Below are 15,181 nucleotides of genomic sequence, written 5' to 3'. Positions count from 1 at the left end.
TGCTCTGTGGTGTCACTCTCTGGCTACTAGCTTTCCTACTCCATCCTCATGTGTGTCCCCTGTCCCCTCACTTCTTGCAGCCATCCTGAAGATGCTAGGGTGACTTCACAATCAACAGAGCTAGGCAGGTTGTAGGAAAAAACTGTACAACACCATATCTGAGAGAGAGTACGTGATCATGTAAAAACAATTTCTTGTAATGCACTCACACACGGGGCCAGAGTTAAGGTTGTATAATCAGTCTTAACTTTTGGTATTTCTTGACCTCTGACTGGTTAACCATATAACTTTAATATTTCTCCTACTGCTTATCTGACATATATGAGCACAAAGGAAATATAACATTCCCAGTTGCTTAGAAGTGCTTCATTGTTGTATGAGTTGCAGCAGCTTGACTGCCGTCATAAATGTATTCTTGTGAGACTTAATGTCTAATAACTTTAAAACCACCCTAGAAATAGAGGAAAGGTCACAGCAGTTCCTATATATTTTTGTACCTTTGTTCTTTGGCTGAACTATCCTCTGTCTCTGAAATATAGTATTAGTTTTATGTATTGTGACATTTGGGGAGTTATTTAGTGATTGGTTGAAAACCTTATTCTTCTTTTAAGGGTCTCTGTAATCCCGCTGGTGGAATTTGGCACCCCTGTAGCTGTGGAACTACACTGAAAAGCATTGGAGGTTGGGGAGTGGAATCACAAGTTGTCTTGGACGAGATGAACTCCTCACCCTATCTCTGAATAAGGGAGTGCAACTCCTAGCCACCTCAGTTCCTTGTTGGTCATCGCAGAGCGCAAACAGAACTGGTCTTTGTGTCCCCAGATTAAACCTTCTCTTAGCCTACCTTGCGCTTATAGTATATAGTATAAATAGTGTAGAGTAGTACAGAATAGTTTTAGTTAGTTTACTGTAAATAGTCCAGTAAGGGGCCAAGGGAAAAACTGTGTTGGGCCCTGAGACCCATAAAGATTTTAAGAAGTGCACCTCTTGCCTGAGGAATATACCAGAGACCAACATCCATGTTGATGCCGTCTGTGTGTGGGTGAGACCTACTTAGTAACCCAGTGTGTGTGGTTTTCTGTGCCTTCTCTCCCCACACAAAATGGGAGACACTTGAGGCTCATCTGACTTCTCAATGCTCACAGCCTCTACTGATAGTCAACTCTAAATTGTGTCAGAAAATTAAGCCAACTGTCTCATAAAGCTTTGATCTTGGTGCCATCGCATGAGGTGTTCACCTCAACACTTGACTACTCACCTGGCACTGGATATGTCCTACAACAGTTACTTTCTCTTGGCATCTCACCTCAACTCCGTTTTGGTGCCTATCTGGGTGAAAGAAGGAGGAGGTAGCATATCTCCCCACAAGAGGGACATAAACAGAAGGAGAACAGGATGTGCCCTCCGTCCCCTCTTATTTATTCCTTGACTCAGGAGTGTTTTTGAAGCCTCTCAAATGGCTCCACTGTCACCTCTTCTCCACACTCCAGTGCGGGACGTCTCAGTACTGATAAAGTTGGACTCCTCCATGGATCATATCCCAATAACACATTTGATCTCTGTCTGTGTGTGGGGGTTTGCTGTTGAGACTACTAGCCACTCTGCTGCATGCTTTCCTACTACCTGACTCTGCCCCTGTACCGACTTTTCCGGGTTTGATTCAGAGCTGTTTGAGAGCCTTCCACTCCTTTGAAATGTGCTTGGAGGGTTTCCCAAATCGACCTTGGGATGCTGGGCCTTTCCTTCACCACAGGTCCATACATCATGGAAGGATGACATGCAGAGGGCCCACTTCAGTTGTTTATGTGGACCTACATATAGGACTCTGTGAAGGCACTTTTGGAAGTTGCAACACCTGTTCTGGCATGGACTCTACGCTGATACTCTCTACCCCAGCCGATGCCTGCGCAGTTACCAATCCCATATCCAGCATGTATTGCAGACACTGAAACCAGCACTGGATTTTGCAGGTAGGCAGGAAGATCAGCCTGTCTGAGGGATGGGATGGGGCTTCTTCTGAGGATCCATACAAGTCCTTGCTGTGGAAACACATTCCTTGACACTTCACCAGAAGATAAAATTAGTACTTCATCTGTCTCCCCTCCTGAGAAATCAGACAATTTCAAGAGGTATCAGGGAGAATGGTCTATACTCTGCAGCTGAAACGGAGGTCACTGCACCAGAGAGATCTGATCCCATTTGATATTTTACAGATGCAGACACAGGAGAAATACTTGCATTAAGTTCCAGAAATTCTGTGTGGGTACAAGATACTAACAGTTTAGAGTCCTTCACTTCCTGTCCGCAGATCAACTAGTCTTTACAAAGTGCTTTGTGGTGGTTGCTGCTCACCTTGGACACCAAGAAATATTTCTTTATCCGTTTGTGGACAACTAGCTCTTAACGGCCAACTCTCAACGGGAGCTCTGCATAGTGATCTGGCACATATGGAGCCTCTTCCAGTGATTGGGATTGTTTGTCAACTGGGAGAAATTCACTCTTAAATCTTCATTGGAGCAGTCCCAGACTCCACTCAGTCCTAGGCATTTCTCCCAGAAGAGAGATTTTTCAAGATATGGAATTCCCTGACAACTTTGAGAGAACAGCTTTTACAGACCATGCAGTTTTCCTCACACTGCTTGTTCTGATGGCCGTATCAGCCTGTGTTCACACCCTTGCTTGCCTTAACATGGAACCCTTGCAGCTCTGGGTGACAGGTCACTACACACTGGATGTACACAACACATCGGGGGGAGGGATAGTTCAGTGGTTTGAGCATTGGCCTGCTAAACCCAGGGTTGAGTGTTCAATCCTTGAGGGGGCCATTTAGGGATCGGGGCAAAAATTGGGGATTGGTCCTGCTTTGAGCAGGGGGTTGGACTAGATGACCTCCTGAGGTCCCTTCCAACCCTGATATTCTATGGTTCTATGAACACTAAGAGGAGACTTCTCAAGTGTTCCAACAGCTTCGCTCGTGGGAGAACACTGCCTATCCCATGGAGATAACCTTTGCTTCCTTCTTCACTACCATCACTTGCTATCAATGCTTTCAGTCTGGACTGAGGTATGCATTGCCAAGACCTCCAAATACGTGGCCTTTGGAACATCTGAGAGTCCAGACTCCATAACATCATACTGGAGCTTAGGGTATTCTGGTGCGCCCTCAAGGCCTTCTGTCCAGCCCTTCAGCATTGCGTAGTTGAGATTCTTACAGACAACACCCACAGCCACGTACTACAACTACCAGGGAGGAACGTGGTGTTACCTCTTATATGTGAATGCAAGAAAACTATGGATATGGTGCATCAAAAACCAAATCCATCCCACTGATCTTCACATAGTAGGAGAGAAGAGTGTGGAGGCAGACTCACTCAGCAGGTGGCCTCAGGTTTTAACATGGGAGCAGCAGTGGCCAGAGCACTATTTTACAGATGAGGCCACCCAGAAATAGACCTCTTCCCGTCCAAACAAGACTTCAAATGCCATATGTATTTCACAAAAGAACACAGAAACAAAAACTAATCTCCTGGATGCATTTCTGCTGGCTTAGATACAAGATTCTACATGCCTTCCCTCCCATTTCCTAGACACCCAGGGTCATAATGAAGATCAAGTTGGACAGAGCAAATATTGTATTAATGGCCTCAAATTGGCCTTGTTGGCATGGGTGTCAATATCTTCTGCAGCTGGCCAGAGAAACCCCATATCTGCTGCCTCTGTGTTCAGACATCCTGTCTCAACAGCAGTGGAGCATTCAGCATCTGAACCCAGATACTCCATATCACAGAATAGAGGGTAACCTGCTGACTAATGTGGACCATTTCTGCTCTGAGTGTCCAAGCCATCCTATTGCAATCCAGGAAAGGTTCTGCCCTGAAGTGGTATGAACAGAAATGAAGACAATTTCCTGTCTGTGCCTCTATATGTATAGACCCTGTCACCGTAATATCTGATTACCTGACAGTCTTTAAAGTATTTATCTTTGCAACACCCCTTTGAGGGAAGGAAGTAGTAGTATCTCAATTTAACAGACAGGGAACTGAGGGACAGGGAGACTAAGTGACTTGCCTGAGGTCATACAGGAAGACTCTGGCAGAGAAGGGATCTGATCCAGGTCTGCCAAGCCCTTGGCTTGCACCCTCACCATTTGTCCATTGTTCCTGTCTCCCTCCAGTCCCACCTTATTCCACAAATGTGAATACACAGAGCTGACACTCAAAGAACAACACTTACTGGTAAGTAACCTTTCTTTGTTTTCTCTTGAGGATAGTTGTAGCTTTAATCATATATCCCATAGAGAAAAGAGAGAGAACCTTCTGCTGCAAAAAAAGTGTGTGGGGGAAAATATTTTATTAAAAGAAAAGTAAAAGGGTAGGAGTTGATGGCCCAGAATGGTGGACAGTGAACCAAATGGGCACCTTGCTCAAAGCATATACTTGAGAGTTGTTTCCACAAGCAGTTTCCTGCTTTTTTACAGGAAAGGTATTTGATTCTTTTACACACCCACACCCATGCTCCCCTCCTCCTTAAAACTTAAGTGGTTTTAGGTTAAGAGAGAGAAAATTAAGATACTATAGAGGGTGCAGATACTTCAGATATATAATGTTCTCCACCAAAATTCACCGAAACAGATTTTGGTTTAGAAGCATATGCATATGTTATCTTTTGATATTATATTTATTTATTATTCGTTTCAAACTCATTTTAAATGTCACAACTTTTCAGGGTTGTGCTCCTAGGCTTGAGGTTTCAAAGTATAAATGCAAACTGACATGCCCTATACTTAATGGAAGAGAAAATGAGAGGTCTGAATTAAAGATTTTTTTCCCCTGTAATAAATGGAGAAATTGGTTGCAAGTGAATTGGTAAAGTAGGGGAGACATGCCAATCTCTGTCTTTTTTGAGGTAATAGGGGGCATGAGGCCAAAAGATCTTTGAGGGGACCCAGCTTTGAGGGGACCCCTGCTTTGAGGGGACCCAGCTGCTGGCTTCTGTGTCTCAATATACTCTGGAGTCTGAACAGAACTGTAATCCCTCTCTTAGAAACTTTGGGTGTGCACTCTTCAGAGTGTACACCAGGCAGCCTGCTGCCCAGTCCCTGCAATAAGTGCGCGGTGACAGTAAAGTGCTCTTTCTTGAGATTTAACTTTTAAATGAGTTTTGTGTCTTTCATTTTAAAACATACTTATTTCAAATACGCAAAACCAAAATAACCTTATACATAAAACTGTATTTGGGGAAAAACAGATGATATCATAATATCATGTAGTGACGATGATGATGATACTTTTTCCATTCCCCTAGTATCTCGGTAGTATGTTGAACAGCTGCTGCTAAAGTTAGACATTTTTAGATTGGCAACTCTGGATAACTTGCATCCAAGAGTTTTAAAAAAGCTGGCTGAGGACCTGACTGGACCGTTAATGTTAATATTCAATAAATCTTGGAACACCAGAAAACTGAAGGAAGTTTAATTTTGTGCCAATATATAAAAAGTGTAAATGGGATGACCAGGGTGGTTATAGTTCTTTGAGTCAGACATTGATCCTGGGTAACATAACTGAGTGGTTTCAGAGTAGCAGCCGTGTTAGTCTGTATTCGCAAAAAGAAAAGGAGTACTTGTGGTACCTTAGAGACTAACCAATTTATCTGAGCATAAGCTTTCGTGAGCTACAGCTCACTTCATCGGATACATTCAGTGGAAAATACAGTGGGGAGATTTATATACATAGAAAACATGAAACAATGGGTGTTAGCATATACACTGTAACAAGAACATCTCAGACAAGAACGTCTGAGGAACGGTGGAGGAGGGGAATAAACATGGGGAAATAGTTTTACTTTGTGTAATGACCCATCCACTCCCAGTCTCTATTCATGCCTAAGTTAATTGTATCCAGTTTGCAAATTAATTCCAATTCAGCCGTCTCTCGTTGGAGTCTGTTTTTGAAGTTTTTTTGTTGAAGAATTGCGATTTTTAGGTCTGTAATCGAGTGACCAAAGAGACTGAAGTGTTCTCTGACTGGTTTTTGAATGTTATAATTCTTGACGTCTGATTTCTGTCCATTTATTCTTTTACGTAGTGACTGTCCAGTTTGACCAATGTACATGGCAGAGGGGCATTGCTGGCGCATGATGGCATATATCACATTGGTAGATGTGCAGGTGAACGAGCCTCTGATAGTGGCCCCACAGTATGCCAACATTTTTATGGCTGACTTAGAACAACGCTTCCTCAGCTCTTGTCCCCTAATGCCCCTCCTCTAATTGCGCTACATTGATGACATCTTCATCATCTGGACCCATGGAAAAGAAGCCCTTGAGGAATTCCACCATGATTTCAACAATTTCCATCCCACCATCAACCTCAGCCTGGACCAGTCCACACAAGAGATCCGCTTCCTGGATACTACAGTGCTAATAAGCGATGGTCACATAAACACCACCCTATAGCGGAAACCTACTGACCGCTATTCCTACCTATATGCCTCCAGCTTTCATCCAGATCACACACCACGATCCATTGTCTACAGCCAAGCTCTATGATACAACCGCATTTGCTCCAACCCCTCAGACAGAGACAAACACCTACAAGACCTCGATCAAGCATTCTTACAACTACAGTACCCACCTGCTGAAGTGAAGAAACAGACTGACAGAGCCAGAAGAGTACCCAAAAGTCACCTACTCCAGGACAGGCCCAACAAAGAAAATAACAGAATGCCACTAGCCATCACATTCAGCCCCCAACTAAAACCTCTCCAACGCATCATCAAGGATCTACAACCTATCCTGAAGGACGACCCATCACTCTCACAGATCTTGGGAGACAGGCCAGTCCTTGCTTACAGACAGCCCTGCAACCTGAAGCAAATACTCACCAGCAACCACAGACCACACAACAGAACCACTAACCCAGGAACCTCTCCTTGCAACAAAGCCCGTTGCCAACTGTGTCCACATATCTGTTCAGGGGACACCATCATAGGGCCCAATCACATCAGCCACACTATCAGAGGCTCGTTCACCTGCACATCTACCAATGTGATATATGCCATCATGCGCCAGCAATGCCCCTCTGCCATGTACATTGGTCAAACTGGACAGTCGCTACGTAAAAGAATAAATGGACAGAAATCAGACGTCAAGAATTATAACATTCAAAAACCAGTCGGAGAACACTTCAGTCTCTTTGGTCACTCGATTACAGACCTAAAAGTGGCAATTCTTCAACAAAAAAACTTCAAAAACAGACTCCAACGAGAGACGGCTGAATTGGAATTAATTCGCAAACTGGATATAATTAACTTAGGCTTGAATAGAGACTGGGAGTGGATGGGTCATTACACAAAGTAAAACTATTTCCTCATGTTTATTCCCCCCCTCCACCATTCCTCAGACGTTCTTGTCAACTGCTGGAAATGACCCACCTTGATTATCACTTCAAATGTCCCCCCCTCCCCCCCCCCCGCTCTCCTGCTGGTAATAGCTCACCTTAAGTGATCACTCTCTTGTTACAGTGTGTATGCTAACACCCATTGTTTCATGTTCTCTATGTATATAATCTCCCCACTGTATTTTCCACTGAATGCATCCGATGAAGTGAGCTGTAGCTCCCGAAAGCTTATGCTCAAATAAATTTATTAGTCTCTGAGGTGTCCAAAGTACTCCTTTTCTTATAAGTGAGTGGCTGATGCTGCACTCAGTTAATAAAGAATTAAAGGAGGGTAATATAATGAATTTCAATCAACATGGGTCTATGGAAAATAAATCCTGTCAACCTAACTTGATATTTTTATTTTGATGAGATTACAAGCTTGGTTGATAGAGGTAATAGTATTGATATAATATACTTAGACTTCTGTAAGGCATTTAACTTGGAAGTTCCTGTTAATTATCTGGATTATTGCTGAACGTAAGCCAAAGTTCACTTTACTTCTCCTTTTAAAAAGTGTAAACAGAAAAAATACAAAACATTTTGAGTAACTCTTGCTTAACAATGAAAAGTGCCATTAACGAGAAGTGGGGGCGGGGTGTTAGAGAGTGTTGGATGTTTATCTGGGCATCTGGCAGCGTCTATTCCAGGAAGCCTCTTGCTCCTCAGTGGCTACACTGTCTCCCAAGCAAGGCCACTGGGTGCCTGCAATGCTGGGCAAGCTGCACAGGAGCTCCTCTTAGCAGGGAGGAGGCTCAAATTGCAGCCAGCTACTTTGTTGCTGAAGAGCCAGGTGATTAAGGTTGCCACTCAGTCAGGTTTTACCCAGACAGTCTGGTTTTTGGCTTCTGCGTCTGGGTGCCATTTAGGGTTGCCAGGGGCCTGGTTTTCGATTGAAAAATCCAGTCAAAAAGGGGACCTGGAACCCTAAATGGCATCCAAACTAAAAGTCTGGTTACTGCGGAACAGGAGGAAGCGCTGGTCATTAATACATGCCCAACCCTACCTAGCTAGGTCTGCGTCCTACCTGCAGGCAGGCTTCTTGAGATGATCCAGTGGGCAATGGGTGGAGAGAGGGAGAGGAACAAGTAATGGGGATGTGGTCTCGGGGGAAGAGGCAAAGAGGGGTCTTGGGAGAAAAGGTGGAGTGGGGTCTCAGGTCCAGTTACCAGCAGTTAGAAAGATGGCAAACCTCAGCTGATTCTCTTCAGAGCTGTAGTCAGACCTTTATCCACTGGACCTTACTGGCCTCCTGTCCGACTCCCCTGCCCAACTTCCCTGTGGAGACAAGAGGGAATTCCCCATGCATCCTCTGCCTCCCAGGCCTGCAGGGACCAGGCTACAGCCTCTGCAGGGCAAAGAATATAGAGAAAGCTCCTGCTCTGCTACAGCATTGGGGAGGGGAGGGGAGAGGGCTTTGATCTCAGGGTTCCCTGCAACTGCAGGTTTTGCAGTTGCTCCGAACCAGCCATGTATGCCTGCATCTTTTAGAATGAAAGGATCTCTGGTGGTGAGATACAGAACTTTGTAGTTTCGCCTCAGTAGCTCCAGCTGTGTGGCTCAGCGCAAGCTGAAAGCTAGGCTTAGGAGAGAGCCATCCAGATGTGCACCAGATGAGAGTATAATGCTGATTGGCATACAAGAAACCACTAAATAAAGTGACTATGCTGGCATGGTCAGTGAGTCTTTCACGATTATGGCTGAAAGCAGTCAGGAGTGTACATTTTGCTTCTTGAGCATTTTCTGGTGTGCTGTAATTCATGCAGCAACTTTTCATGTGAAACAGATTTATTAAAGAGTTTTTGGTACATCGCTTCCAACAATCTCACATACCACCACTGGTACACATATTCCATTTGGGACCTCCTAGATGTACTAGGTGATGGACACATTAGAAGTACCTGAGGAAGAGAGTGAATTGAGATGACTGCTTATCCCCATATCTTGTTTCTTATTCCTCTGTGGTTTAGGGTGGGTTAATGCAGCCCTTGTTAAACATTATCCTCAACTTGTTGAAAAGATTATCAAAGAAAACACTACATCTAGCAACCTGAAATTCCTCACAGATTTATAGAAACGTAATGTCAGCACATTCCATGGAATCTAGCAGGCATAACATTTCAATATCTACTCATTAGTGGCTTATATAGTTATAAAAATCTGAATTATAAAAGTTGAAATTGGTAAACTTTTTAATTGTTCTTTTACAATAGCACATATACTGGATTTTTATTAAACTCAGTCTCCTGCCTTCCATGTTGCTACTGTCCTCCTTAGATGCTTGGAGACTGGCCAAGCAGAACTACTCACTCTGCTAACAGGGTGTGTTTTACAAGCAGATGAGCAATGTTGACAGCATATTTTTTGTCTGTATAATGCATGCGATTCTGCTAAATGTAATGCATTTCCCCAAAAACTTCCCAGGGACAGCACACCTGCCCAGTTTCTGATGACTTACTTTCCCTCCTGTCCCCACCTCTCTACAGATTAACGCACACTCTGTGATATTATATCAATAAACTTAGCATATTTCTCCCAAAAACAAAGAATTCTAGTAGAGTGCATTTAATGTAAATTTCTTTTTGCTCACTTTTCTTGGGTATAGTTAGGAGATGCTGTTTGATTTAACCGGGAAAACAAATTAATACCTTCTCCATTCTGCTGCTCGTGCCCTCAGTATGCATGTATTGTTATCATCATTATTAACAATCCCTAAAAATGACATGATGCTTCAGACGTGTAGAAAAGACACATTCCCTACCATGAAGAGTTTATAGACTAAAATAGACAACACCAATAAAAATAAAACCTGGCATGATATCTTACAAAAGGTAGGCATGGGAGAGATTTTGTGTGGGAGATGAGAAGGCAGGGAGAAGTAAAAAGTTTAGGGAGGGGTTTGAAGGAGGTAAGATGTTCCAGGCATAGGGGACAGAGCCTTGTGAGTTGTGAAGCAAGAAGTGGGGCAAAGGGGAAGGGCAGTCAAGCAAGAGGTTTGGGAGGAATGCAGTGGGAGTGGGAGAAAATGAGTGCACTATAATGTTCCTTAAGTGCTGTAACCTAAATTCCCCAGCACTGCAGGAGCTGTTAGTGTGGAGCAGTCTGCTGAAACTTTGAAAATAGAACATTAATCCTGTGTTTGTGCATGCATCCGATGAAGTGAGCTGTAGCTCATGAAAGCTTATGCTCAAATAAATTTGTTAGTCTCTAAGGTGCCACAAGTACTCCTTTTCTTCCTGTGTTTGTGTGTGCACCTGGATTTATTCCCATAGGATTGTACTGAGAGCAGAGATGTAAATGGAAGCAAGATTGAGTCCATCAATAAGCTCTGCTCCAGTTTACCCTTGAAAAATGCAGACCATCAGAAGTAGTACCTCCTCCCCGCCCCCCACTTGCGCTGATAAGTGAACATTACTTCTGAAGCCTCTGAAAAAAAATTTCATACCGATTGTGAACAAATCTGTCTACGTGGCCAGCTCAGATGAAGGGGTCTAAGGACTGAAATGATGTTTAGATAATCCAGTTTAGTTCAAAGTACAGGTTGGTGGTGATTGCTCTTTGGCAGATCTGAACTACCTGAAGTTGCTGGAAGAGGAGGAAATGGACTAGTTTGTTGGAGTTTTGGCTGCTGGCACAGAGTCATGTCTAAATCTGAAATAGAATACCTGCTCAGAATTCAGCATTATGGCATAAGTGGCACTTGTGCTTATACCAAGCTGTTCTGATCCCTTCTTTAGATAAGAGCTTGAAACATGCTAAAGATTTTACTTCTAGTACATAGGATTTATTCCTGAATAAAATTCTCTCATTTCAAAATCAAAATCTTGGAAATTCTGCCCTATTTTCTATGCAAGAATATGGTCTTAAAACCTAGTTCTAATATAGTTTTTCCCTGTTCAATTTAGGCAACCAAAATGTTAGAAACCAGTTTTGCAAGAATTGTATTTATACTGATTTTACTCATGGTTCTGAAACTCTGTAGAAGGGGCCAAAGAGGTGCTTCAAGTTACAAACTTTAATTCCTTATTTAAGAACAGGTTTTTTTTTCTGATTCAGTAGGAGTTTAGTCTGAGTAGGTATCTTAGGATTTACATAGAAATAATATTTGACTCTGTAGTGCCTTTCAATTGAGTCATCTTGTATTATGTCCAGGCTTTAACCCAGAGGATTACCAATCTCAAAAAACTGGGTTTTTCCACTCATTTTCATAAATGAAACTGAACACATAATTACCTAAAGCAAAACACTATTGAATAGAAAAGGAGTACTTGTGGCACCTTAGAGACTAAGCGCTCCTTTTCTTTTTGCGAATACAGACGAACACGGCTGCTACTCTGAAAACTATCGAATAGGTTTAACGGTTGATGTGGTGATAGTTCTCATACAGTTACTAATAGAAAGATAGTAATAACTAGCGACTTTAATGTCAGAAATACAGAAATAGTCCTTATATAAGTGACAGCAAGGATGAAGAGACTTCAGTGGTGTTGTTGGCCAAAATTTTCAAATTTAGGTGCCTAAAGATAGACATCTACAGCCAAGTAAGTTTCTGCATAAAAGTGGCCTGATTTTCAGTGGTGCTAACCATCTACACCTATTGAGCCTATTGATATTACACTAGTGCCCACAAGACCTCAATCAGATCAGGACTCAATTGTACTGGAGGCTACATAGTTACATGGAAGACATGGTATTTGTCCTGCAGAGCTTGCAAATCTAATTAAGGACAAGATATAAGTGAGTGTAAGATTGAGAGAGGTTGAGAGTAACTGTAATACATAGGCTAGTTATGTGCACAGGTTGATCCAAATAATTTTAACAATTTTTTGAAAAATAGATACATGTCCATAATCTTCATTGTCTCTCAACCTGACATAACTGGAAGAAATTGAAGATATTCTTGTGTGATGATGAATCAGAGACTAGACAAGGCAATAAAACCATATCTGGAGTTCCAGCATTGAGACTTAAACAGTTATCAGGTTAATGGAGAAAACAGGTTCTGTTCACTTGTGCTACAAGTTGATGGAGCGAACAGTAGCACTATTTAAGATAGAAAAATCAAATCACAAAATCCCTGAATTTGAGGCCTATCTACATTACAAAGACAATGGTGTAAAGGGGCTCAGTTACAACATGGCTGTTCCAACTGCCTAGATTGCAAGCAAGTCTTCTTCACACAGTCATATTTATAATATGGGCAGGGCCTCGAAGTAACCCTAAAACTGCATCTTTGTAAATTGTCACTTAGCCAGTCATTTCCTTCTTTTAACCTGGTCTCCTCTCTCCAATAGATAGCACTTTGTCTTACTGTGCTTGTTAGTTTGATCTGTTTGTGCATTCAAAACTTCATTTTAATATTATAGCTGGCAAGTGCCTTTGGAAATAAAAATTAAATGAAAGGGGGGCACTTTTTTGTGTGTAAAAGTTTACTTGGACTGAGCAAGTGGCCTCTACTATTTCTATTACGAGGATCTATGCCTTAGACCAGTGGTTCCCAAACTGGGGTTTGCGAACCCCTGGGGGTTCGCAGAATGTTACAGGGGGTTCTCCAGAAAAATTTCACTAATGGCAGCCAGAGGACATTGAAGGCAGCAGGTGGGACCTGGTTGCAGGGCAGACAGCCTGAGCCCCAGGGAGACTGGGGCTGGGCAGTTGGGGCTGGAAGCTCGAGCCCTGTCCCTGCGAGTGGGGGAGCCGGCAGCCTGAACCCCGGCACTTCACTTGGGGCTGGCAGCCTGAGCCCCAGGGACAGCGGGGCCAGGCAGTTGGGGCTGGCAGTCCAAGCCCTGCCCCTGTCAGCCGGGGAGCCGGCTGCCCAAACCCCAGGGAGAGCGGGGCTGGGCAGTTGGGGCTGGCAGCCTGAGCCCCGGCGATCAGCGGGGCCTGCAGCCCGAGTTCAGTGGAGCTCAGTTGGCCAGGGCGGTCAGCGGGGTCCAGCAGCAGGAGCCTCATGGAGTGCGGAGGAAATTTAAACTTAAATCCCTGGAAATATTAATTTTTAGGAGGGGGTTCACAAGATTTCACAATTTAGTGAAAGGGGTTTACGGGCTGTTAAAGTTTGGAAACCTCTGCCTTAGACTAACCTGTTCTGAGACAGGCAGGCTGAAACAGCTTGCAGACATCTTCTGGACTAACCTGCTAAACCTGTTTGCCTCAAAAGGTGCTAATTCTGCTTAGAGTTGGAGACTAGAGGAATCCTGTAGCTTCTATTTCTTCCTCCCTGCCACTGGCTCCCCACTCCTTTTTACCTAGCTAAAGCTTCACTAACATGGAACTTTCCCACTAGGTCAGTGGAAAAATCTGTTCTGTTACAAGTTAAATCTGTTCTCTTGAGGTTTTACAAAATTGCAGCAGAAAAATGAATTTTTGGAGGAGCAAAACCATGTTTCAGCCTCTTCTTTCGTGGTGCTGCATGCAGTATGTTGGCAAATGAGTATTGCGTATTGGAAGGAGGTAGGATTGTGTGTGTGATGACGTGCATTTTTTTCTTTGAGAAGTCAGTGCCAGCCGTGCTTTTTCTGAACCAAGGTAGTATCATCTGAACAAGGAATCAGAGCCACTCTGTAACAATGGAGATCATTTGTTTTTCATTTCTGTTACTCTTTTTTGAGGCAATGGGTGTTAGTTGCTTGTAATAGAAGCCACAAAATTTCCTCATTCAGGTTGAACTCTTTCCCACTACTCTTGAACAATATTCTAGGCAAGATCTCATTTGTCCCTCCTCTTGCTTATTGGGGTTACTGTTTCCTCTAACAGACAGTTACTGTTACCACAGTTATTGTCCACCTGAAGAAGGTGAACAGTTTCCTGAAACAAATGACACTATGTAAAATTGCCTGACAGGAGGTACCTCCTAGAACAAACATCAAAGGTTGTGCAGAAATCAGAACAGGAGTATACCATTTTGGTGTCTTTTGAGTATTGTGCTTTGATCTCCAGTCATTTTAGGGAGCATCCTATTTTTTAATTTTTCTCTTTTTTTTCTCTTTTCATTTTAGTATTCACATAGATAGCTTGTAAATAGGTGAGAGGTTACAGTAGGATTCCACAGAAGCTGGGAATGGGCAACAGGGGACAGATCACTTGATGATTACCTGTTTTGTTCATTCCCTCTGATGCACCTGGCATTAGCTACTGTCGGAAGACATGATACTGGGCCAGAGGGACCTTTCGTCTACCCAGTATGGCCGTTCTTATGTTCTTAAGGCATGTTGTCTGTGAACATCTGCAGGCTTAGACCAAATCCCTTCCAATTCCTTCACCCGATGGAAATTTTTCAAAAACTGTCCAATAGGCTTTCAGTGACAATACATGTTAGTACTAATGCTTTGAATTTGATCACATGTATACTTGGGGTAACCTGCAGCTAATAAAGTAGCTAATGCAAACACAGCTTCTGGTATTGTGATCCTGACAGGACTTTCAACCTTAGAAGTGTCAGAACTGGTCAATATTTCAACGGGGGACCTCCAAAGAAAAGCCAATGTGTTGTTCCAGGAAGTGGTGCTGTTAATTTAGAAGCTGATCCTCTTCCCTTAGAGACAGTAATGAACCCATGCCCTGGCATCATGAGAGGAGCTGTGCTGCGGGGATTAACGTCTTTCTGATGAGTCATTAAAAATGAGGTGCTAACCACTTGTTAAAGATCTCATAGCACTGTTTAGAAGAGATGGGGTATTTGGCTCTGGTTAAATTCTAATTTGAGAAACTACCACTTGTCCTATACAATTTTTTCTGCAGATA

At 43.1% G+C, this 15,181-nt stretch overlaps 1 protein-coding gene across 3 annotated transcripts in view; it reads left to right on the top strand.

Moving 5' to 3' along the window:
• Positions 1-15,181, top strand: part of SPIDR (scaffold protein involved in DNA repair) — a 333,236-nt gene that overhangs the window by 69,102 nt on the left and 248,953 nt on the right. The gene's annotated exons all lie outside the window — the stretch shown is intronic.

The sequence above is a fragment of the Caretta caretta genome, chromosome 2, assembly GCF_965140235.1.
Source record: "Caretta caretta isolate rCarCar2 chromosome 2, rCarCar1.hap1, whole genome shotgun sequence".
NCBI classification, from domain to species: domain Eukaryota; kingdom Metazoa; phylum Chordata; order Testudines; family Cheloniidae; genus Caretta; species Caretta caretta.
Note: the sequence above shows the minus strand (reverse complement) of the source record. Positions and strands in the feature narration are given on the sequence as shown.